This window comes from Delphinus delphis, chromosome 8, assembly GCF_949987515.2.
Source record: "Delphinus delphis chromosome 8, mDelDel1.2, whole genome shotgun sequence".
In the NCBI taxonomy this organism is placed as follows: Eukaryota; Metazoa; Chordata; class Mammalia; order Artiodactyla; family Delphinidae; genus Delphinus; species Delphinus delphis.
The window spans coordinates 95,945,149-95,968,204 of record NC_082690.1 but is presented as its reverse complement, the minus strand read 5'-3'; the positions used below and the strand labels follow the sequence as shown (position 1 = coordinate 95,968,204).

General features: G+C 46.7%; 1 long non-coding RNA gene across 2 annotated transcripts in view; it reads right to left on the bottom strand.

Moving 5' to 3' along the window:
• LOC132429187 (uncharacterized) overlaps window positions 1-23,056 on the bottom strand; it is a 163,025-nt gene that overhangs the window by 26,091 nt on the left and 113,878 nt on the right. The window contains exon 5 of one of the 2 annotated variants that reach the window (XR_009520312.1): window positions 9,724-9,844. The exons of the other annotated variant lie outside the window; for it this stretch is intronic. This is a non-coding gene — a long non-coding RNA (uncharacterized lncRNA). Of the gene's footprint in view, window positions 1-9,723; window positions 9,845-23,056 lie in introns of those variants that run through there. 2 annotated transcript variants of the gene reach the window in all.

Here is a 23,056-nt window from a genome sequence, read left to right as displayed (position 1 = left end):
AAAAAAAGAGAAGAGAGAAGACAAAATTTACCAATATTAGAAATCAAAAAGGGGTCATCACTACAGGTCTTATATACATTAAGAGGATATAAGGGGTATTATGAACAATATTTGACAACTGAGATGAAATGGATAAACTCCTTGAAACATATAAATTACCAAAGAATAAATATCCAAATAGCTCATTATCTATTAAAAAATTGGATTTGCAGTTAAAGACTTTCTCACAAAGAAATCTCCAGGCCTAGATATGAATTCACTGATGAATTCCACCAAATATTTAAGGAAGGAATAATGCCAATTTTATAAAAACTCTTCCAGAAAATTAAATAATGGGGAAGACTTCCCATTGATTTTATGAAGCCAACATTACCTTGGAACCAAAACCAGATAAAGACATGACAAAAAATGAAAACTTCAGATCGATATGTCTTATGAAATAGATGCAAAAATAATTCTATCATATACAGTCCAGCAATACATTAAAGAGATACACCATGAAAAGTGGGATTTATCCCAGGAAACAACCTAAGTGTCCTTCAGCAGGTGAATGGTTAAACTATAGTACATCCACACCATGGGATTCAGTAATAAAAGGAACTAATTATTGATAATACACAGCAATCTGGATAAATCTCCAGAGAGTTATGCTCAGTGGGAAAAAAACTCAACAACAACCCCAAAGGTGAGATTGGGATTGACATATATACACTACTATGTATAAAATGGATAACTAATAAGAACCTGCTATATAAAAAAATAAATTAAATAAAATTCAAACAAAAACAAAAACAAAACAAAACAACCCCAAAGGTTAACATTTTTATGATTCCATTTATATAACACTCTTGAAATAATAAAATAATAAAATTATAGGATTGAGAAACAAATTAGTGGTCGCCAAGTTAAGGAAAGGGTGGGAACAGGAAGGAAATGGATGTGGCTATAAATGGGCAATGCGAGGGACCCTTGTGGTAATGGAAATTGTTCTGTATCTCGACTGTATCAATACTGTTATCCAGGTTGTGAAACTGTACTATAGTTTTGCTAGATGTTACCATTGGGTGAAACCGGGTAAAGGGTACATGAGATCTCTGTATTATATCTTACAACTGTGTGTGAACCTACAATTACCGCAAAATAATAAGTTTAATTTTGAAAAGTGAAAAAAAATGACCATACCCACTGTTGGCAGGGATGTGGAGCAACTGGGATACTCATTCACTGCTGTTAGAAATGAAAAATGGTTCAGCCACTTTGGAATCATTTGCATTTTTAGAATAAAGTTAAACAGACACTTATCATATGACCCTGTAAACCCACTCCTGGGTATATACCCAAGAGAAATGAAAATATATGTTCACAGAAACACTTGTATAAAAATATTAATAAGAGCTTTATTTATATTAGCCCCAAACTGGAAACAGACCAAATAACCATTAATAGGTGAATGGATAAATAAATTATGGTATATCCATAAAATGGGATGCTACTTAACAGTAAAAAGGAATGAATTACTGATACATGCAACAACATAGATGAATCTCAAAAGTGTTATGCTAAGAAGCCACAAAGTGGTATAGACTGTCTGTTTTCATTTATATGGTATTTAGGAAAAGGTAAAACTATAGAGATAGAACAGTGGTTGCCATGGGCTGGAAGGGGGAGGGGGGAGGGGATTGACTGCAAAGGAGTAGGAGGGGACACATGGAGGCAAAGGAAATGACCTTGACTGTGGTGGTAGTAATTACATGACTATGTTTATCAAAGCTCATCGAATTGGATACTTAAAATTGACAAATTTTATTATTTGCTCACTAAACCTCAGCAGCACTGATTTAAAAAAATCCTGTGATGGTGAATCTGGAAGAAATCTTAGAGATTGTCTAGTCTAACACACTCGTTTTAGAGGATGTGAAAGTGAACAGGGAATTGGATGGGGCAGGGAGTGTCAGGAAAGTCCCAGGCAGGGCACGTAGGGAGGGTGACAAGGGCCCCTATTTGACTGGAGCATTGGGGTGGGGGGAGTGGGACATGGGGGAGGGGGGCTGGGAGACAAGGCAGGTCATATGGGGAAGAGAGAGAGAGTGCAGAACATCAGAGTGCTGTTAGCACTATGACTTCTTTGTGCAAATTAGGCAAAAAAGGAACCCCTCTGGGTAGACCAGTTAGGCAAAAGTCACCTCCTCTGGGTTGCCCAATTAGGAAATGAGGTGCCCTGTGAGCAGGCTAATCAGTGATTGGTGCCAGAACACACAGCTTGGGAAGCAGATGCCACTCCCTCTAGTAACCTGTCAGCCAAATGCCCGCATGCAGGGCACGGCTGTGAGGCAGGCCTGCTGAATGACTGGTGGTATCACCTGGTCAGGCATCCCTCAGCTGTGACAGCAGTTTTCTCAGCAGTGCATAGTCACCCCATCTACCTATACTCAACTACCGTCCCTCCCCTGGGGTATGGGGTATGGCTGAATCCCTGAACTTGCACTCCAGCTGTTCGTATTCCAAGTGTTCCTCCTCATATACATAGCAGGTTAGAGCATTTCTGGCAAATACACAGCGGTGTGTGAACTCTACAAGCCCCCCACCCCACCCCCAGCATTAGTCCCTTATAGAGTCCCCCAGCACTTAGCTAACGTCTGTCCCTCTGGGAGCATAGCAACATTCCTCATCACGTGTACCCTACCCTGGGCCTCTTCCCCGACCAGAGCGCTCCTCCTATTGTGTACACCCTAGCTGTCTCCACCCCCTTCCCCATGACAGACTATAGTTTTACATAAACTATAGTTTTCCCTATAAACTCCCTTCATGGCAGACATTGTATTGTGAAAATCCAGTGTGTAAAATCAATTAGTTTCCCATTCCAATCAGAGGTTATTTATTCTTTTGAAAAAGCAACCAGTGCCTCGGTTTGCTCATCACCACCAACAAATGTCTGAGGAGTCTTTCTCTTTCCTTCTCTCAGATCAGCCCCTCTTCCTGGAGCTGAACCTATGGGCCAAGGGAGGGCTCAGAAGCCCTCACTCTCACCCTGGTCTATACTCCAGGTTCCCTGGACTTGGGAGGGATTCCAGTCTGGCCTCCAGATTTCCCACTCTGCTTTAGCTGCAGTAGGGAGAGAAAATTCAGGACCACAGGCCTGTAGGTAGATGCTCAACAGAACCATGGAGACCAATTTTCCAGGATTTCCCCAGGTGGGCTTTCTAATGACTCATAACAGGCAGGAAGGACTCACTACAGTCCCAGGCATCAGATAGCCCCTTGCCTTTTTGTGACAGCTGTCTGGGGAGGGGGGTCTTCTCAATGAGGACTGGGCCAGACTCTGCTGTCTGAAGACCAGATCAAAGGTGAATGATCCCCATAGGGCCTACCTAGGGGAATTCATTGATTAATTTAGCAAAGATTAACTGAGTACCTACTATGTGCCAGGCAGTACTCAAGATCAGAATAGACAGCAGTGAAAAGAACATAACAAAAAATTCCTGCATTCACGGAGCTTCCATTGCAGTGAGGGAGAGAGAGAGAGGAAATTGATAAACCAATCAGTTTCTGTCAGTTGACAATAAAAGCTATGGGAAAAAATAGATGAGTGTAAGGGAGGGCACTATTTTTCTTAATAGGTTGGCCACAGATGTCTCACCCAGGAGCTGACATTTAAGCAGGGCCAGAGTCAATTGAAGAAGTGTGCTGAGCCAGTGTCTAAGGGAACAGTATTCCAGGTATAGGAAACAGCGATTGCAAAGACACTGGAATCACAGTCTGCCTGGAATGTTTGAGGAGCAGCCTGAAGGCTAGAGTGTTTGGAATGAAGCAAAGAGAGTGTAATAGTTACTCCCTGTCTAATCCGTCATCAGCTCCTGTGAAGTATATGCCTCTAAAATATACCCCAAATCTGTCCATTTTGTTCTCCCTCTAATGCTATTACCTGAATTTAAGTTTCCATCCTCTCTCCTCCTCCACTTTCACTCCTCCCTTCCATCCATTCTCTATACAACAGCCAGAGTGATCTTAGAGACAAGTTACTTGTAAATTGTATCTTTCTTCATCTTTCATTTCCTCATCTTTCCTCATCGTTCATTTCCTCCCTGTAAGAACTGTGTACCCTTTGCAGTATGAATTTTCAGTACCTCCCATTAGAGTAGGCACAGTGTATTTCCTTGTCCTGTTGATGATGGGCTTGGTCCCAATGGAATGTTAATGGACATGATGCAAGCAATGGCTTTAAGTGAACTTGTGTGTTTTGGCTTGGTCTTTTAAGTATCTACCTTCTTCCATGAGGAGAGCATGCATTGGTAAACACTGGTCCCAGAAGGAGAAACGTATGGAGAAGACCTAAAATCAACCATTTGTGTGAACCACTGTTACCCCTGCTGACTTGTAGACTTGGTGAGACACAAAATTAACTGTTGTTGAGAGCCACTGAGATTTGGCGGGGGGGGGGGGGGGGGGAGGGGGTGGTTTGTTATGCAGCATTATTGTAGCAATAGCTGACTTATTCACTTGTCATTATATTTAAAATAAAGTCCAAACTCTATACCATCGACCAGCTGCTGTACATTATCTGGCTCTACTCTGCCCACCTCTCAGGTCTCATCTTGTGCCATCCTCTCTCCCTTACACAAGATGTTTCAGCCATTTCAGCCTTCGTTTAGCTCTTGAATATACTACTGAATGTTGCTCCCACCTCAGGCCTTTGAACATGCTATTGCCTCTACCTAGAAATCTCTTTTCCCAGATTTCTACATGATTAGCTCTTTTTGTTTCTCAAGTCTCTGCTCAAATATCTCCACCTTAGAGTAAGCAGACAATCAAAAGTTGCTCCCAATTGCTCTATTTTCTTATTGTTGACTGCAATTTACTAAAACCTACTGCTTGCTGAAATTACTTTAAAAAATTATATTGGCTTGTTTATTGCCTCTTTTCCTCCTCTAGTATGTAAAAAATACATGGGAACAGTGACACTGTTACATTCAACTTTTATTCCCAGTGCCTACAACAATGCCCAAGAAAAGTTAGTTCTTTGAAAAGGTTATTAAAATTGATAACCCTCTAGCAACACTGAATAAGAGGAAGAGAGAGCATAAATTATTACCACTATCTGAAATGAAAAAGGGACATCACTATACATCTTAGACACTTAAAAATAAATAATAAGAGGATATTCTGACAAATTTTATACCAACGAATGTAAAAATTTTAAAGAAATAAACAATCATGAAAAAACACAACTTACCAAAATGGACACAAAAGAAACAGAAAATCTGCATGGTACAGAGCTAGTCAAGATTGAATCCACAATTAAACATTTTTTCACCAAGGAAATTACAGGCTCATAAGACTCCACTGTGGAATTCTTCCAAACATTTAAGAAAGAAGTACAAACTCTTCCAGGGAATAGAAAAAAAGAGAGCACTTCTCAGTTTGCTTTCTGATGCCAGCATAACTTTGATACCCAAACCTGATAAAGATGTTGCAAATAGAATCCAGTGTTGCATAAAATGGATAATATACCACAACCCAGTTGGATTTATTCCAGGAATACATCTATTGGGATGATCGGATAGTTTTTTTCTTTGCTCTATTAATATTATAAATTATAAAGACTGAATGTTAAACCAACCTTGCATTCCTGGAATAAACCCAAACTCAGAGAAAAGTCAATTCTACATGGCCCCACAGTTTCTCTACTGCCTCTTGGATCCCACCTCCTACCCCTCTCTCCTGGTTCACTCTACTCCAGCCAGATGGTCTCCTGTTGCTCCAGGAACACCCAGGCATATTCCTGCCTCAGAGCCATTGTACATGCTGCTTCTCTGCCTGGAATGACTTTCTCCCAGACAACTACCTGTCCAGCTCCCTCACTTCCTTTTCTCAGAAGCCACCTTCTCAGTGAGGCTTTCCTGACTACACTATCTAAAATGTCTATCCCTCTTCCACTCCTGATAACTTCTAGCCCCCTTTCCTGCTTCATTTTTTATCCTTAGCATTTACTACCATCTAACATACTATACATTTCATTTATTTTGTGTGTGTGATGGTGGATTTTATGTGTCAGCTTGACTGGGTCATGGAAGGCCCAGATAGTGGGTGAAACGTTATTTCTGGGCATGTCTGTGAGAGTGTTTCTGGAAGAGGTTAACATTTGAATTGGTGGACTGAGGAAAGCAGATGCAGATGGCCCTCTCCAATGTGCGTGGGCATCGTCCAATCTGTTGAGGGCTTGGATAGAACAAAAAGGTGGAAGAAAATTAAACTCACTCCCTGCCTGACTGTTGAGCTGGGAAATTGTCTTCTGCCCTCAGAAATCCTAGTTCTCAGACCTTCAGACCCCAACTGGAATCTACACCATTGACTCTCTGGCTTTTGCACTGACACCAGCTTTCCTGTGTCTCCAGTTTGTAGACTGCAGATCATGGGGCATCTCAGCCTCCATGGCATGTGCCAATACTTTATAATAAATTTTGTTTTATATATATACATATCGTTATCGTTCTGTCTTCTCTGAAGAACACTGACTAATTCATTTCACTTATCGTATGTCTTCTCTAATTAGAGCAAAAACTCCATGAGAGTGGGGATTTTTGTAAGTGCTTGTACTGCTGTATCTTCAGCATCTAAAACAGTGCCTGACACATAGTAGGCACTCTTAATAAATACTAGCTGAATGAATGAATGAATGTTCTCAATGTCCTTCACAGCAAGTCATACATTCAGCAAACACTTACTAAGGACCTACGACATTCCTAGAGGTGTGGGAATGTACAGATGACTCAGGCCCCATTTCTTCCCTCCAGCGTGTGGTACAGGAGTGGCGTGGGAGAGACTCAGATTCAGAAACAGTTCAACTCAGTGGGTCAAATAGTTGATTTCCATGATTTGAAGTAGTTATGCTCTATAAAGCCACCACAAACACCAAATTAAGGCATACTGGATCATTCTTCCTAGTGAAAATGCAGGGTTAGTTTCCCATAGACTTCTGGTCACAATATTTTTGTCAACACTCAATACCTTATTTTATGTGTGTTTCTGTTTAAAGATATCTTAGTGAGCATCTATTGTTGATTCATTAATATTAAACTCATGGCCAACAGAACTATAATTCATGTCTTAATGAAACATATCTAACACACATGTTTTCTCATTAAGGCACACCATGGTCTTCTTACACTTAAGAACACCACTAGACAGTGTGCTTCGGGGCCATTTTTTTAAAATTAATTAATTAATTTATTTTTGCCTGTGTTGGGTCTTCATTTCTGTGCGAGGATTTTCTCTAGTTGTGGCAAGCGGGGGCCACACTTCAACGTGGCGTGCGGGTCTCTCACTATCGCGGCCTCTCCTGTTGCAGAGCACAGGCTCCAGATGCATAGGCTCAGTAGTTGTGGCGCACGGGCCTAGTTGCTCCACGGCATGTGGGATCTTCCCAGACCAGGGCTCGAACCCATGTCCCCTGCATTAGCCAGCAGATTCTCAACCACTGCGCCACCAGGGAAGCCCTGGGGGCCATTTTAAACAGCAAAATCACCAACAAAATGCACAGAAATGTGCCAAACGTGGCACAGCGTAGACCACGAAAGGACACTTGTTTACAGCATGAGAGCTGAAACCGGAAGGCAGCGCATTGCCTTGGTGGACCTCAGCTGAGAACACGGGTGTTGAACGACTCAAATTTTCCATCACTCTGTGCATGTCCATGAATGACTATTGATTCTGGGTTAAGTTTTAGCAAGGAGGTGAATTCACAGATGTGGAATCTGCTAATAATGAGGAGACAACTGTGTCTAGTGGAGGATCTGCAACTTACTGGGCATGACCCCAGACCAGAATAAGGATAGAAAGAAAAGCAATTGACAAGGAGGAACAGGGCTGCTGCTGGAAAACTCATCTCAAAAGGAGACAAACACATTCCCAAAGTTCTGCCCTGACAGACAATTCCTCCCTTACCTGTCCCTGCCAGCCCACTTTGACAAACATATTTGCAATCTTCTAACCATGGCTGGTCTGAGTGACTTGAGTTGTCAGGCCTGATTTTGTTCTCTGTGAGTCAATTTTTATTTTTAATTCCTCGTCACTCCACAGAGCTGACAGCTCCCCGCGGTGTGTGAGATGTGTCACAGCCAGGGAAGATCCTGGGGATAAAAGAAGACCCTTTTCAGGAATGAAGCAGCATATGTGGATTTCCTGACAGCCTAGACTAATTGTCTTTTCTTCTGTTCTCTACACTGAAAGTATTTACATGGGAACAACCCAGAGGCTGTAAGTTTCCAAGTGATCCCTAGGACTGATTAGCCCACCTGAAATCCTCATTCTGCATTGATGATGCCACAGTGGTTTCCAGAGCAACCGTGAGGGATGGCAGAGCAAGGGGGAGGGGTTCTGGTGGGGGAATCTCAGCAGGATCCCTTCTTAGTGAGCCCTTTCTCCAGTTACCCCCACAACAGGAACCAGGTGAGAGGGAGGCAGAAAAGAGGAGAAGGGTATGTGTCCCTTACACAGCAGCCTCATCTGTCCTTCCCTTTTTTCACTAGTGGGTTCAGATATTTTTCTACGTGGTCTGCAGAATGGATAAGTGTTGATAATGCTGAGAAAACACGGATGGTTTCTGTATTATTTATTTTCTTCTTTATCCCCAAGGTCTTATACCATGAAAGCATTCAAGCATCTAGCCCATTAGTCAGCAAACATTTATTGAGCATCTACTAGGTTCCCAGCCTTATGCTGGGTACTAGGGACACAGAACTGTGGTCAGATGTGGCTGCTGCTCCTGTTACATTGACATTCTAGAAGTGGAGATTAAACAAATACTCTGACATGTGGCGTTCTGGCTGCTGTCAAGGCAAGAGCTACGAAGGAGATATTTAGGGAGCAGGGGTAGGATATTATAAGAGAACCTAATCTAGGTTGGGGATTCTAAGAAGGCTTCCTGGTGGAGGTGATATTTACATTGAGATTGGAAGTGTGAACAGGAACTAGCCAGGTGGAAAGTGAGGGTTCCCAGTTGAGGGGGAATAGCTTGTGCAAAAGTCCTGGGGCAAAGAGGCAAACTTGTGATCTTAGAGATCATTGTGACCTACCCCCTTTCCTATTATAGATGAAAAACCTGAAGGGGAGTGACTTGCCCAAGGTCACACAGTTAATTAGAAGCAAGCCTGGGATTGGATCCTGAGAGCCCATTCCCTATCTAGGTCTTTTTCACAGGTTCCCATCAGGCCTGTCAGCTCCAAGCCTCTCCCGATTTGTTTCTTGGATCACAGGTTAGCTACCTGACTTCTCTTCCCTCAATCCCCAGACCTGGATGCATTGACTTGGGGATGGGTCACTGAGGAATTGTGAAATAATAAGAAATACACAATACATATTGGTCTCTGTCCCAGGTCGTGACACAGGGCTCCTAAAACCCTTGTAATTTTCTAAGTGATAAGAGCACTGAGAGCATCTTTTGTTCTAGTATTTGGTCTTTGACCCCAGTTCCTGACACAGGGCTTTTAAATCCTGGGTGTCTTTTGTTCTAATGAGGTGACTCTGGGTGAGCTCCTGAGTGGGGCTGGTCACCAGAAAGACCAAGTAATAATTACAAGTTTGGGATTTTCAGCTCATCTCCCATTCTCCACAAAGGGCAGAGGAATTGGAAATGAATGTAATAAATGATCAAGCCTATGTGATGAAGCCTCCATGAAAATCCCAATAGGATGGTGTTTGTAGCTCCAGGCTGGTGAACGAATCCATGTACCGGGAGGGTGACGCATCCCAGCTCCACGGGGACAGAAGCTCCGGCGCTCAGGACTCTTCCAGACCTCACCCTATGTATCTCTTCATGTGGCAGCTCATCTGGATCCTTCGTCATATCCTGTATTATATCATAAACTGGTAAACGTAAGTAAGCATTTCCCTGAGTTCTGTGATCTGTTCTAGTAAATAATGGAATCTAAAGGGAGTAGAGCATGAGAAGCCCCAATTTGCAGTCAGGTTGGACAGAAGTTGTGGGTCACTTGGGGACCTACTACTTGCCATTGGCATCTGAAGTGGGGGTGGGTGGGTGAGGATGGCAGTCTCATGGGACTGAGCCCTTCACTGAGCCCTTAACCTCTGGTGCTACCTCCAGGTAGATAGTGTCAGAATTGAGTTAAATTGTAGGACCCGTGGTTGTTTGGCTTGGTGTGGGGAAAAAACCTACACATCTGGTATCAGAAGTGTTGTGACAGTGATAGCCGTGTGAGAGTAATGGGAAACACATGGTTTTCTTCATGCAGGAATGTTCTTCAGGGGGTAGGCAAGAGAGGAGAGACCTTTGCTCCTGGACATGTGCTGTCTAATGCTGTGCACATTCCCCAGGCTGGTGACAACATGGGAAGTGGAACCGGGGGTGCATGTGAGACCGTGTCCTTACAGCATCTGATCTGACACCTCCCTGACCATGGCCCTGCTTAAGGCCCTGGGTGGGTCAGGGTTCCCAGCATCAATTCAGTGAGGAGTGTGGAGCCCCCTGATTGGAGGCCTTGCCAGAGAAACCCTATAGGACTTGGGGGTTCTTGATGCTGAAGGGTCTCCCGCAAAGGACAGACCCACATTGGAGCCATGGAACCCCCCAGAAGATTCTGATAGACCTTAGACATCTTCCAGTCCTCCCTTTTTGTTCTACAGATGAGGAGCCTGAGGCCCAGAGAGAGGAAGAAGTTTATCCAAGCCCACACAGTGACTCAGAGTCAGAGAGTCAGATCAGGGCTCCTGCATCCTGCCCCAGGGCTCTTATCATCTTTGAAGCAAAGGACTATAGGAGACCTTGGAGACTCTGTTGACCATGGTGCTGACGGTGATGCCACCTTCCCTCCATATTTGCAATAGATAGAGACAGGCAATTCAGCAATTCAACCAGGTTCTGATCACACTGGAAAAGCAGAAGAGGCAACAGAAAATAAGAACTAGACTTAGGAGATAGCCCTATTGGCAGCATCCTCACCCTTTCTCCATAGAAACAAATATTATCCAGGGACGAGGAGGCATGGAGTCACCAACTGTGTGTCCCTGGGTAAATCACTTTTCTCAGCTTTGGTGTCCTCATCTCTAAAATGGGAATAGGGACCCCTATTCTACAGTGTGGCTGTGAGGATGAAATGATATGTGAGCTTTCTCCACTTGCTTGCCACCATTTGGTCTACGGCTAGAAATGTCTTTCAACCTCTCTCTCTCCCTCTTCTCTGTGATCATTAATTTTATGTGTCAGTTCCATGGAGCCATGGAGGAGCTAGACATTTGGTCAAACATTCTGGGTGTTCATGTGAGGGTGTTTCTGGATAAGATTCACATTTGGATGGGTAGACTGAGTAAAGTAGATTGTCCTCCCTAGTGTGGGTGGGCCTCATCCAAGCAGTTGAAGGCTTAAATAGAACAAAACGGCTGGGGAAGAGGGGACTCCCCCTGCCTGGCTTTCTTGAGCTAGGACATCAGTCTTTTCCTGCCTTCAGACTTAAGCTGGCGCATCAACTCTTCTTGGGTCTCGAGCCTGCCAGCTTTCAGGTGAGAACTTATACCACTGGCTTCCCTGGGTCTCCAGCTTGCCGACAACAGATCTTGGGACTTCTCAGCCTCCATAATTGTGTGAATCAATTCCTTACAATAAATCTCTTTCTATATGTATATATCCATCTTATTGGTTGTGTTTCTCTGTAGAACGCTAATATATCCTCCTCTGCCCCCCCCCCCCACTCCCTCAGGTTCAGTGATTTGGAAGTTACTGGGCCTCCAGGTCTGATACCTGCCAAGAGTCTTCCCTCAGGTGTCAGGGCCCCTGGCCTGACCTGCCTCAGTTGTGTCAAATATCCTTGTACCTCTCCCACAAGAGAAGAGAGATCTTGGGGAAGCAGAACCAGTCCAGGGTCCTGGGTTCAAGCCCTGACCCTGGCATTGACTTGAGATGCTGAGCCTTGCAGTACTCATCTACTAACAGGGCTGACGGCCCCTCACTGCTCACCCCACAGGATTGCTCATGAGGATGAAAATGGGACCATGGATTTCCCCCCTCCCTGCCCCCTCCTGGACTTAAAGGTGTGTGTCTGCAGAGCCTGCACCTTTTTATTCCTGTCCCAGGCCCCTGGCTCAGGACCTTGCTCCCATAAAGTTCCCCATGAATGTTTGATGACCAACTGAAGGGGCGTATGAGGAATCTCTGTGTAATTACAGGAGACATCCATCAGAGGCTCTGAGACACAGAGATGTCCAAAGACATTCTATTAAATGAGATGGAAATTAAATGACAAGCCAGGCCGGTGTTCTGGAGGCAGAGAAGAGCGCTCCAGAAGCCGGGCTGGTCAGAGGGCTCTCTTCAAAGTGTGTTCCCAAATGTATTTTCAAGCAAGCGGTGGAGCCCAGTGAACCCTGGACATGGAGCTCTTTCCAAATGAGTCTTTAATAATGTAGTTATACAAATTGGGTCTAATTAAGTTGTACCCGTTGAAAATGCACTGCTGTACATCTGAATGATGAAATCGGGATCAAAAAGCAGCCCAGAAAAGATGCAAAGGTAATTTTCCACTTGTACTAAGCAAGCTGGGATCTTCAAATGGCAATTGCATTGAATGCCCTCCCTTCCCCGGGATTGTTAAAACGCCAGCCCCACAGGCCTATGGGTTCTCAAAGCCGGCACCATCTCTCTTTCCTCTCCCTCTCTCTCTCTCTCTCCCTCTCTCTCTCTCTCTCTCTCTCTCTCTCTCTCTCTCTCTCTCTCTCTTTGCCGCCTGCTCCTAGGCCTCCAGAGCAGGAGGCATAGGAAGGCAGGAAGGGCTTGCGGGCCCCTGAGGTCATATCAGCTTCTCTTTGGTCCTTGAAAATACTGCGCGTGCTCCCTCCTAGAGGCCTCTGCCCTTGCTGTTCCCCTGACACGGCTGCCTTACTCTCACCATCCACGTGTGGGCTATGGACAAGCCCCTCCTGGACAAGCTCCTGGCGGCCCGATCTGAAGTCGTCTGCTCTACCATGCCCATCTGCATCACTTTTCAGCGCCCTGCCTCGTTTGCTTCAGAGCACATCATTCTCTGGGCAGCATCCCTTGTCTTGGGTTTCAGTCTTTCCATTGTTCCCCCCAACCCTACCCCAAGCCCAGATGTAAATTCCCAAAGCTCAGGGACCTTTTCTGTCTGTCTGTCTTACTCCCTGCTCTCTCCCCAAGACCCTGACATGGAACAGATGCTAAGTGAGCACGTGTTGAATAAATGGGACCCTCAGAGCTGGACAGTCCCGGAGGTTCAATAACCAACCCCCTGTTGAAGCCCAGAGACGGGAGCGGGTTTCCAAGACCACCCAGTGAGTTCGAAGGCAGTGGGGGAGGCTTTGGTTCTTGGTCAAAACACCCTTCTCATTTCTCCTCTCATCTCCTGGGTGGTGTGGGAGATCGCCAAGATCACCCAAGGGGCGTGGCTGCAGAGCCAGACCACCTGTGCTCAAGTCCCCCCTCTGACTTTATGAGATGTATTGACCCTGGGCAAGTTCCAGAGCCCCAGTTTCCTCTTGGATAAAATGGAAATAGCGGTGGTACCCTCCTCCACGTTGTTGTGTCAGCACCCCTGCAAGGTGATTTTATTATCCCCGCATTCCTACGGAGGAAGCAGAGGCTCAGAGGCCTCAGTTACTTGCTCAAGGTAACACAGCGTCAGAGCAGCCGAACCATTGCTTAGGAACTCATGTCTCTGCCCTCGACCCCGCCCCAGGACTGCTGAATCCCTGCCGCCTGGAGTCCTCTGCTGCCCTCCCCTGCTCCCACCTCCCGGTGGTCTGATTGATAAGAGTTGGGCTGCTGACTTTTCACCAGCCTCTCTCCTGAAGAGGTTGCCTCTTATCAGGTCTGAAAGGCAAGTTTGCAAGATTTAAAACCCTCCCGGACAGGGGAGCTGGTTTACATGCCTCCAGGGCTGATTCAGCTCTTGGCTTCTAATGAAAACAGACTCCTGCTTCCCCGCTGAGCTCAGAAGGGACACTCAGCTCACAGCAGTGGCCGGTTTGCTATAAGGAGGCACCGTGCTGTCCTCAATCTAGGGGGCCCAGGACTTCTCCCCCCAGGACCCCTTCTGTCTGTTTCATCCTCTCTACCTGCTCTCTCCCCCCTTTCCAGGAATGCAGAAACAGGGGTCTTAAACTGGTGGGGTGTGAGTCGCTTTGGACCAGTAGATGAGATGGGATGACCCAAAATAGTAATTTTTAAAAAGAATTGAACCAACATTTAAAAGTCAGATGATTTCTTATTTTTAAAAAAATTGGATTTCTAGCCACCCCAGCACAAGGCAAGATTTTTCCAGTTTCCCAGAATTCCCGCCTCTCTGAGGCTCCTCTGCCCCTTCCCTTATTTACATTTCCTGCTTGTTCTCTATAGGTACCTGAGTTTGAGAGCCCCACTGTGCTGTACAGCCTGGTGGGGAGTTAAGTCAGTGTGCTCACTTTACAGATGAGGACTCTGAGGTCCAGAGAGGGAAAGTGACTTGCCCAAAGTCGCCCAGAAAGTTGATCATGCAACCAGGACTAGAGCCCAGAATGTCCTCTCCCAGGGAAGCATTCGCTGCCCCGAGCACAGCCTGCACACTTGGGCTTCTGGGGGTTTCCTCCTTTGAGGTCTGGAGGCAGCTGTAGCCTTCCACATGGCTCCCGCCCCATAGCACAGCTACCAAAGAGGGATTTGAACAGTCAGATCTGTTCTCATTATGTCACTCACTTCCCAGCTTTGAGAAAAAAGAACATTTTCCCCAGTGGCAGGATACAGCCAACCTCCTTGGGATGACATTCTGATCCTGTGCTATGTGGCCCCAGCCTACCTTTCCTGCCTCACCTGTCACTCCTCCATTCCTTCCCACAGCCTGTCTTGACAATTCTCTCTTCCCCAAACACGCCACTGTGTCCTTTCCTCAGGCTGCAGGCCACTCCCCTTCTGCAGAGGAAACTCTGCTCAGCCTTCAAGGCCCCCACCACACCACTTCCTCCAGGAAGCTTTCCTGGACTCCTGATCCCACTCCGGGGTCTCCTGGTCAGAGTTAATGACGCCCTCCTCTCCTTTGTCACTCTGCTTCTCCCCCTTAGAGCACAGGTTGCTTTGTGTTCCGGCCCCAGCTGCTGTATTTGCCTTAGTCACCTGCCAGCCTGTTGATAACTTACCGAGCGCTTAGTGTGTCTCAGGCTGAGCCCTTCACATGGATTAGCTCATAAATTCAATAGTCCTTGCAGGTAGATAGATCTCCTTATTTGTTCAGATGGAGAAACAAAGGCACAACTGGGTTAAGCAGCCTGTCTAAGGTCACTCAGCCAGTAAGTGGCCATGGTAGGACACACCTGGGGTCCAGAGTCTCAGGTCCCACTATCCAGGCTATTAGTGAGGGGTACAGAGCAGGACTGAGTGTGTGGCTCTGATCGACGGCCCTGCACCCTGGTCAAATGAGCCAGAGGGTGTCCTCGGGGTCAAGGCCAGATGGGCAGCTCCTGGGGCAATTTCCTCCACTCTCAGTTCTCAAGCCCATTGCCCAAGCCCCAACTCCAGCCCCTCCCCCGATATTTCTCCCATTTTTCTTTACCCACCCATGGCCCTCTCTCTCCAGTCTCATTATCCTTTAATAGAAAAGCCCCAAGCAGCTTTTCTTGTGGGACCACCATGGATCAGAATCAACTACTGGAATTTCCCCATATAGCAAACCACCCCCCTCCACGGGCCTTTGCTCATGCAGTTCCCTCCACCTCTGCCTGTGCCGCAGACCTTTCACGCTCCTTTCTTCCTCTCTTCCAGAGCTCTGTCCTGCCCTTTTAGAGGTAAACTCTGATCCTGGCCTGACTACCCCTCTGACCCCAGCTCAGCCCACCTCCCCTTCGCCCATGCTGCCTCGGCCATGCTGGCCTCTCTCTGTTCCTCACACAAAGCCAAGTCCCTTCCTGCCCCAGGACTCTTGCCCTTGCTGTTCCTTCAGCCTGGAAGGCCCTTTCCCTGCTTTTGCTCCTCCTTGTCATTCAGGTCACAGCTCCAGTGTCACCACCTCTGGGGTGGCACCTGCCCTGTTTGCTCCCGTGTGACGGCAATGGCTGAGCTGTTCTCTATTTCCCCTGAGTTTGAGCCTCAGGGGAGCAGAGTCTGCATCTGTGTTGCTCACAGTAACCCCAGCACCTGGCATGAGACCTGGCACATATTAGGTGATCAATAAATATTTGAGTAAATGCAAGAAAGGGAGGGAGGAGGAAAAGAGTGCTGAGGAAAGGAAAGAAGGAAGGGAGGAGGGGAGCGGGGGAAGGGAAAATAAGAAAAGAGCACCCAGTTCTTCCAGCTCTTGCTGTGTTGCCAGGTTGCACTTTAAAACTAACAAAGCACCTTGTCCCTGGCACAGCCTGTGTGTGTGTGGGGAACCAAGAACAGGAAAGGACAGATGTCTCTTTTTACCCTCCAAAGGCAGCATCTGGGTGAGGCTCATCTTAGCAATTGTTGTCCCACTGAGAGCCTCTCACCTCTCTCCTCTCTCTGCCTATGAGGACAGGCACCCCAGATGTCAAGTTCACTGGGAAGGGCCAGATAATAGAAATGAGTGCCAGAGGTTGGGCCTGACCAGAGGCTGAATGGGGGACAAGAAAGATTAGAGCTCGAAGAAGACAGGGGTCCTAGTGAGCTGGGACAGTAGGGGGATGCCTGTTGTGGTAGAGAGTGGCTGCCCACGGCCATGAAGCCACGTGTGAGCAGCCTTACTGCTACCTGATAAAAACAGCTGTGACGCAGGTCATAAATTAGAATCCGGGTCCCAGATTAGCCTTGGAATTAAGAACCCTGAGAATTCAAAGGGGAAAATAAATTACATAAAATTCAATTTAAGGATTAAATAGTCATGATTTCTGGTGAAGCCGTCTCCTGAGATTATTAAATTGCCTTGCATTTGAGAAGGAACTCTCACCTGAAGTCCCAAGCTGGCAGCGGGTTACACAGTGGGTTGACACATGGTGCCACTGGTCCCTAAGCCTTCAGGTCCTTGGGGAAGGAGTGGCTCTGCCTGCTTGTCCCCCACCCATCAGTCAAGCCACCCTCCAATCATTTCCTGCTATTGGGTCCCAAAGAGAGAGAAAGTTCGCAAAGGAGGTGAGGAGGTTCCAGGCAAGCCCATTCCCACCGTGGGCAGCTAGGAGTTTGCAGGCTGTAGACAGCACCGTGCCACACGAAAGCACCTGGAGCACGCAGGCTGTGTGCAGGCTGGAAGGTAAGACCCTAGAGGTCCTCAAGTCTACCCCTCCCCTGATGAGGAGAACAAGACCCAGAGAATAGAGGGACTCATCCAAGGCTACTTAGATAAGTGTCAGGCCTGGAACTGGACCCTGGGGTCTCTTGACATCTGGGGTTCATTTCTTAATAACACCACAGGCCATTCAAGCAGGCAGTTAGAGCCAAGTAACATCTGCCCCAGGACTTTGGTTGGAGTTATCAAGAATAAGGTACTTTCTGGGAATTCCCTGGCGGTCCAGTGGTTAGGACTCCATCCTTCCACTACAGGGGGCACAGTTTGATCCCTGGTCAGGTAACTAAGATCCCATATGCCTCACGGCGTGGCCAAAAAAAAAAAAAAACTAATAAGGTACAATACTTTCTTTCTCCTGAGGTTGCCCAGCTGGTCAGATGTAACCCCAGATCTTCTGAAACTCATCTTTGTCACCAGTTAGACCGAGGCTACCTGAGGGTTAAGCCAGAGAAACCATAGCTAAGAGATGGAGGGAGATAGACCTCAGATGATATCGTTTGACACCTGGATCCAGCTATGCCTGAATGCAGTAACATGCAATGGTTTCAGTTACACGAGTCAAAACCTTTCAAGTCCGAGACCATTTGAGTTGGGTTTCTGTCATATGAACCTATAAGAGTCCTGACTAGTTCAGTGTCCCTCTCCTGGAGGAGAGAATCCAAGCTTTTAAGAATGGCTTGCGAAGCTTTGAGGACTCAGCACAGCTGCTCCACCCCACAGTGTTTGTGGGGCCCATACCCATTCCACCCAATCCTTGTGCCTCCATGAATGCCTCTGTCTAGGATGCATTTTCGTCTTGTGTGCCTGGAAAACTCCTTTTCATTCCCCCAAATCCTTCCCAGTAGTAATTACTTTTCTGTTTGTTTGTTTGTTTTTTCTTTTTTCAGACTTCCCCAGAGGGACCATTTCCTCCCTTACGCCATGTCAAGCATTCGGTGTATTTCTGTTGTGCTTCCTCTCCTGGTTTGCCATGGCCATCTCTTCATTTGCTTCCCCTAGAGGAAAGGGATCAGTTTTCAAATGCGTTGGTATCTCCCAAGCTGAATACAGCTCTCAGTATGTAGGATGGAGCAAAACTGAACAGAACATGGCACAGAGAGGCACTAAACCTATATAACTGGCTGACGTCTTTCAAAGTCAGCCAATGGGAGTCCCTGTCCCCAAATATCTCCCAGAGTCACCTGCCAGACCTGGCCAGGGCAGCCTTTTGGAGAGATAAGCCTTCTGATGCATTTCTACCAATCCCTGACTCGGTTAAGAGGGTTGGTTCCAGAATCTTATCATTTGGATTCGAAGCCTGGCTCTGTCACCTCCTACCTGTGTGTCTGTAGGAAGGATCCTTAACCTCTCTGGGCCCCAGGCTTCTGGGTTGGACTTAGTGACACGGTGTGGTGTAAAGAGCTTGGAACGGCGTCTGGCACATTGTAAGCACCCGATAAACGTTAGGTGTTATTATTCATTGCAGAGGAAACGAGGTGAAGATTAACAAGAACTTTGATGAGGACCTTTTGTACTTTTCACTATCACTCTGTTTCATATTAAACGGTATTTTATGTGAGTGCTTACCATGTCGCCCTGTTTAATTGATTTAGAAGCACTTCTGAAAGCTTGCCGCTGCCCAGAGCCCAGGTATGCCGTTTCAACATGATTAACAAAGATGTTTGTGGTCATTTTATCAAATGTCGAGCATCAGGTATTTAGTGAGGAACATCATTACATCGTTTCCGTGGGAGAATTAGATTAGATTTAGATCATTTCGACTAATAAGCGCATTTTACAAGCCCAGGCTCTCCCAAGTCGGGTGGAAAAATAGCTCAGAAATGGAGGAATTCACTGCAGGATGGAGCCCCCAGACCCTGCTCACTTTCTGGCATTGGTCATCACAACCATAGGCAGGGAAGAAATTTCACCTCCCATCCTTGTGTAGCCAGATAGTATTCTCAGCTCCTGGGAAAATAACTCATTCCACAGGGCTCTTTCTAATGATTTAAAGCCTAGCTTACGTAGGCTCTGGGCTCCCCTTACAACAAAGGGTTCAAGAGGGCTGGAGGGAGGGCCAGTGAGGGCTCAGTTACTGAAAGCCTTCTGAGTGCCAGGCATTGTGTTTTAGGGCATTATCTCATTCAACTCCACAGTATCCCTGGGAGAAATGTATAATTAGATCCATTTTACAGATGAGGAAACAAGGCCTAGAGTGGTGAGCTGACTTGTCCAAAGTCACACAGCATCGTAACATGGAGTAGAAGCCAGATGTCTCGCCCCAGGTCCTGTGTTCCTCCCACACCTCACTCCCTGTGTCCTGGGGTATCATGACTGGGAGCCTTTCCCCAGCCTGACTCTGAGCCAGGCTCCGCCTCGTTTTCCACCCTGTGTCCTACTGATTCCTACTGTCAACGCTGGTGGAAAATTCCAGCGCAAGTTCTCTCTTGGGTAATTTACAAATGACTACTTCTTGCAGTTTTTAAGTTATTGGAATCAACTTCCAACAGGGCCTATGCCATGGATAGAAGTGTTTCTAAGTAGGGGAATCACCCAACCTGGGGAAGAACAATTCACAATTCATATCCTACTATGAATTATTCCCAGGTAACGATGAATGGTAAGTGATCTCCGTGACCGCCGACATGCTCCTCCAAGGGTATTTTTAGATGAACTCGGGACGTGAGGTTCAGAGACTTCAGGGGCCAAGAGGAAAATGGTCATCTTGGGATTGGCCCCATGGTTGGAATCTGGCTCATCTCACGTGGAAGAGGGACTGTATTGACATCAAGACAGGAGAAGGACTTCCCTGGTGGTCCAATGGTTAAGAATCTGCCTGCCAATGCAGGCAACACGGGCTCGATCCCTGGTCAGGGAAGATCCCACATGCTGTGGGGCAACTAGCCCATGTGCCACAACTACTGAGCCTGCGAGCCACAACTACTGAGCCCGCATGCTGCAACTCCTGAAACTGCATGCTGCACCTACTGAAGCCCTTGCACGCCTAGAGCCCGTGGTCTGCAGCAAGAGAAGCCACCGCAATGAGAAGCCTGTGCACCACAACAAAGAGTAGCCTTGCTTGCCGCAACTAGACAAAGCCTGCATGCAGCAATGAAGACCCAACGCATCAAAAAAAAAAGTCAGGAGAGCCCCTGGGGACACTGAACTGTGAAGTCTACTGCCCGTCAGCAAGAAAGGAAGTCCGCCCCTCTGTCCTAACTCCTTTACACCAACATACAGACCAAGGGTGTCCATAAAAGACTCCTGGGCTACTTCCCTCTGGATGGTATGGACTCCAAGGACCTTGAGGGGAGCTGAGCTACAATGGATGGAGGGAAACTGAGCCCCTGATGACTGCATGGAACAGTGCTTTCTCTCTTCCACTGACCTGCTTTGGACTTGTGGCATGAGTAATTAAAAAAAAAAAATCTCTTCTGGAATTAAGTGCCTGAGACTTGGGGTTGTTTGTTACAGCAATTATGCTACACTGACTGATACACTCTCCCTTCACAGACTTTGTCCTGAGCCTCTCTCTCAATCTCCTCCTCTCCCTGAGCCTTGGGTTTTCCCATCTGTTTTCTAACCTTTCTAACCTCATCCTGGGGTAATTCTTCTCCTGCTACCCTGATGCCTATGCTAGAGGTTAATGCTCCTCTTTGGTTCTTCTAGTCCTCCTGGGAAGTGACCGCTTACCTCCAAGGAGCAAGATCAGGAGGAAAAAACAAACTACATCTCTGGACTGAGATGTGAGCCTTTGACTCCAATCTGGGCTCTATTACAAACCTGCTGCGTGACTGTGGATAAGTCATTTCCCCCTCTGAGTTTCAATTGCGCCATCTATAAAATATGGAAGAAAGATTTTTTAACCTTTAACAGAGGCAGTTAAGTTGGATTCAACTGCCAAATCAGACTCACAGGATCCCAAATGACAGTGCTCACAAACCTACAGTTTATTACAGGAAAAGAACACGACAGAGTGACTGCATTCAAGTCAGGATGTACTTCACAGATAGGTGCTTGGAGAGGCGGGTGCAGGCTGCTACCATCCTCCCTCTGTGAGGGGAGTGGGCATGGAACACCTCTAAACCGGGGAGGAGTCTCAGCTGAGGTATTTTTACATTTTGCTGGTCATGTGGGCATTTTCCTGCTACATTACCAGCCTCAACAGCAGAGCCCTTCAGGGGTCTCACCAAGGCCAGGTGCAAATCACCAATCCCACTGTTTTATGTTGGGCATGACCCGTGAAATCACTCAATGGAAAAGTGGATATCGATCTTTAAATATTTTAGAGCACAGATAAACTCAATATATGACAAACAAACAAACAAAAAATCCCACTGTTTTCCATAAACAGTGTTGACAGGCTGGTCGGAGTTGCCCTGAAACTCCTCCACCCCTGATGACAGAACGACACTGTTGCCCAATCATGCCCTGACTGGGGGTCAATGCCATGAGGGGGCTTTCAAAAAACAGCTCACAGCCCAGCCCCCCGCCCCACCACTGCCTCCCCATCCTATGGACTAGATCTTTTTATGACAAAATGATCATCCTTAGTTTGACAGCAATTAAAACACTCACGTAAATGTCAAACATTTACAATAACCAGTGGGGGGTTGGTACAGATTTGAACAGACAACCGAACCATCCGATAACACACAGTTTCTCATATTTTTGTCCTCACTTTACGATTCTTTCGCCTCCCTGCTCTACAAGCCGTCTGCACTTAATGGTGTACATTTGTTGAGTGATTAAGAACTGTAATCAATTTATCATTAATCGAATCTCAATCTTCTTCAGGCCAGTTCTCCTCCGTAGGCATAATGTCCGGAAGATGTTCTGATTCACTCTCCCAACACATTTGGTCACAAGCATCAGTGTCATCATAAATTCTATTAGTTTCTACAATATTAATTAGACCTATGAATCCCATATTATAGCCGATAGCGGTATCATGTGCTACCTTGGATATGTGGTTACACGATAAATGAGACATAATTACAGTGTAATTATTTTGGCCCTCCCAACAAAATCTCCCTTTCCCATAGGCCATATATTCTTTCTTGTAAGAATGTAGGTTAGAGACCATGTCTCTGTTATTTCAGGACTCAGAACCTCTTGAGGACACAGCCAAACTCTTTATCGCAGGTTGCCTGGTTTGACAGCTACTCGTTCCCGGTGACAAGAATCCCCCAGGAGGGCTCGTCTGTCCCTCAAGATGGAAACATTAAAAGTCCTTTGATCACAGTCCTGGGTTCTACAGTCCTTGGATACTTCGACTTGAAGAGAGGCACGATTCTGGGTTGGGAAGGTGAGTTAAATCGGTAGATTGGGCACGCTGCTACTCAGACCGCGGAAGAGCAGTTATCCCTTCCTCTTCTTGTCCAAGAGGCCTCGGATCATAAGCACATTGATTTCCTATCAGGCAGACAAGCTGGGCTGAGGCATGAACAAGCCGCTCAGCATAAAGGGGAGGCGGGGCAAAGGCCCCTGGTTTTGCTGAATCATCTTGGAAAATGCTAATGCCTGCCCGGGGAAAGGCCTCATTTGGCGGGGAGGCCGGAGCCCCCCCCCCCGCCCCGCCCCCCCGCATTTCCCCCCCGAGGTGGGCTGCGCCACAATCCCAACAGTCCTTGACTGTGTAACTTGACACCCCGGTACTCTTGCCCTTGGTGTTCTTGTGGCTTTAAACCCTGCACTGAGCTAACCATTTTCTGGACACCTACTGTGTGCTTGGTCTTTCCACCTGCGGTACTTGGCTTAATTCACACATCTCACCAGGTGGGGCAGGACTGTTTATCCTCCTTGAAAGATGACTCTGCGGTCCCCAGAGGGGAAGTGACTCACCC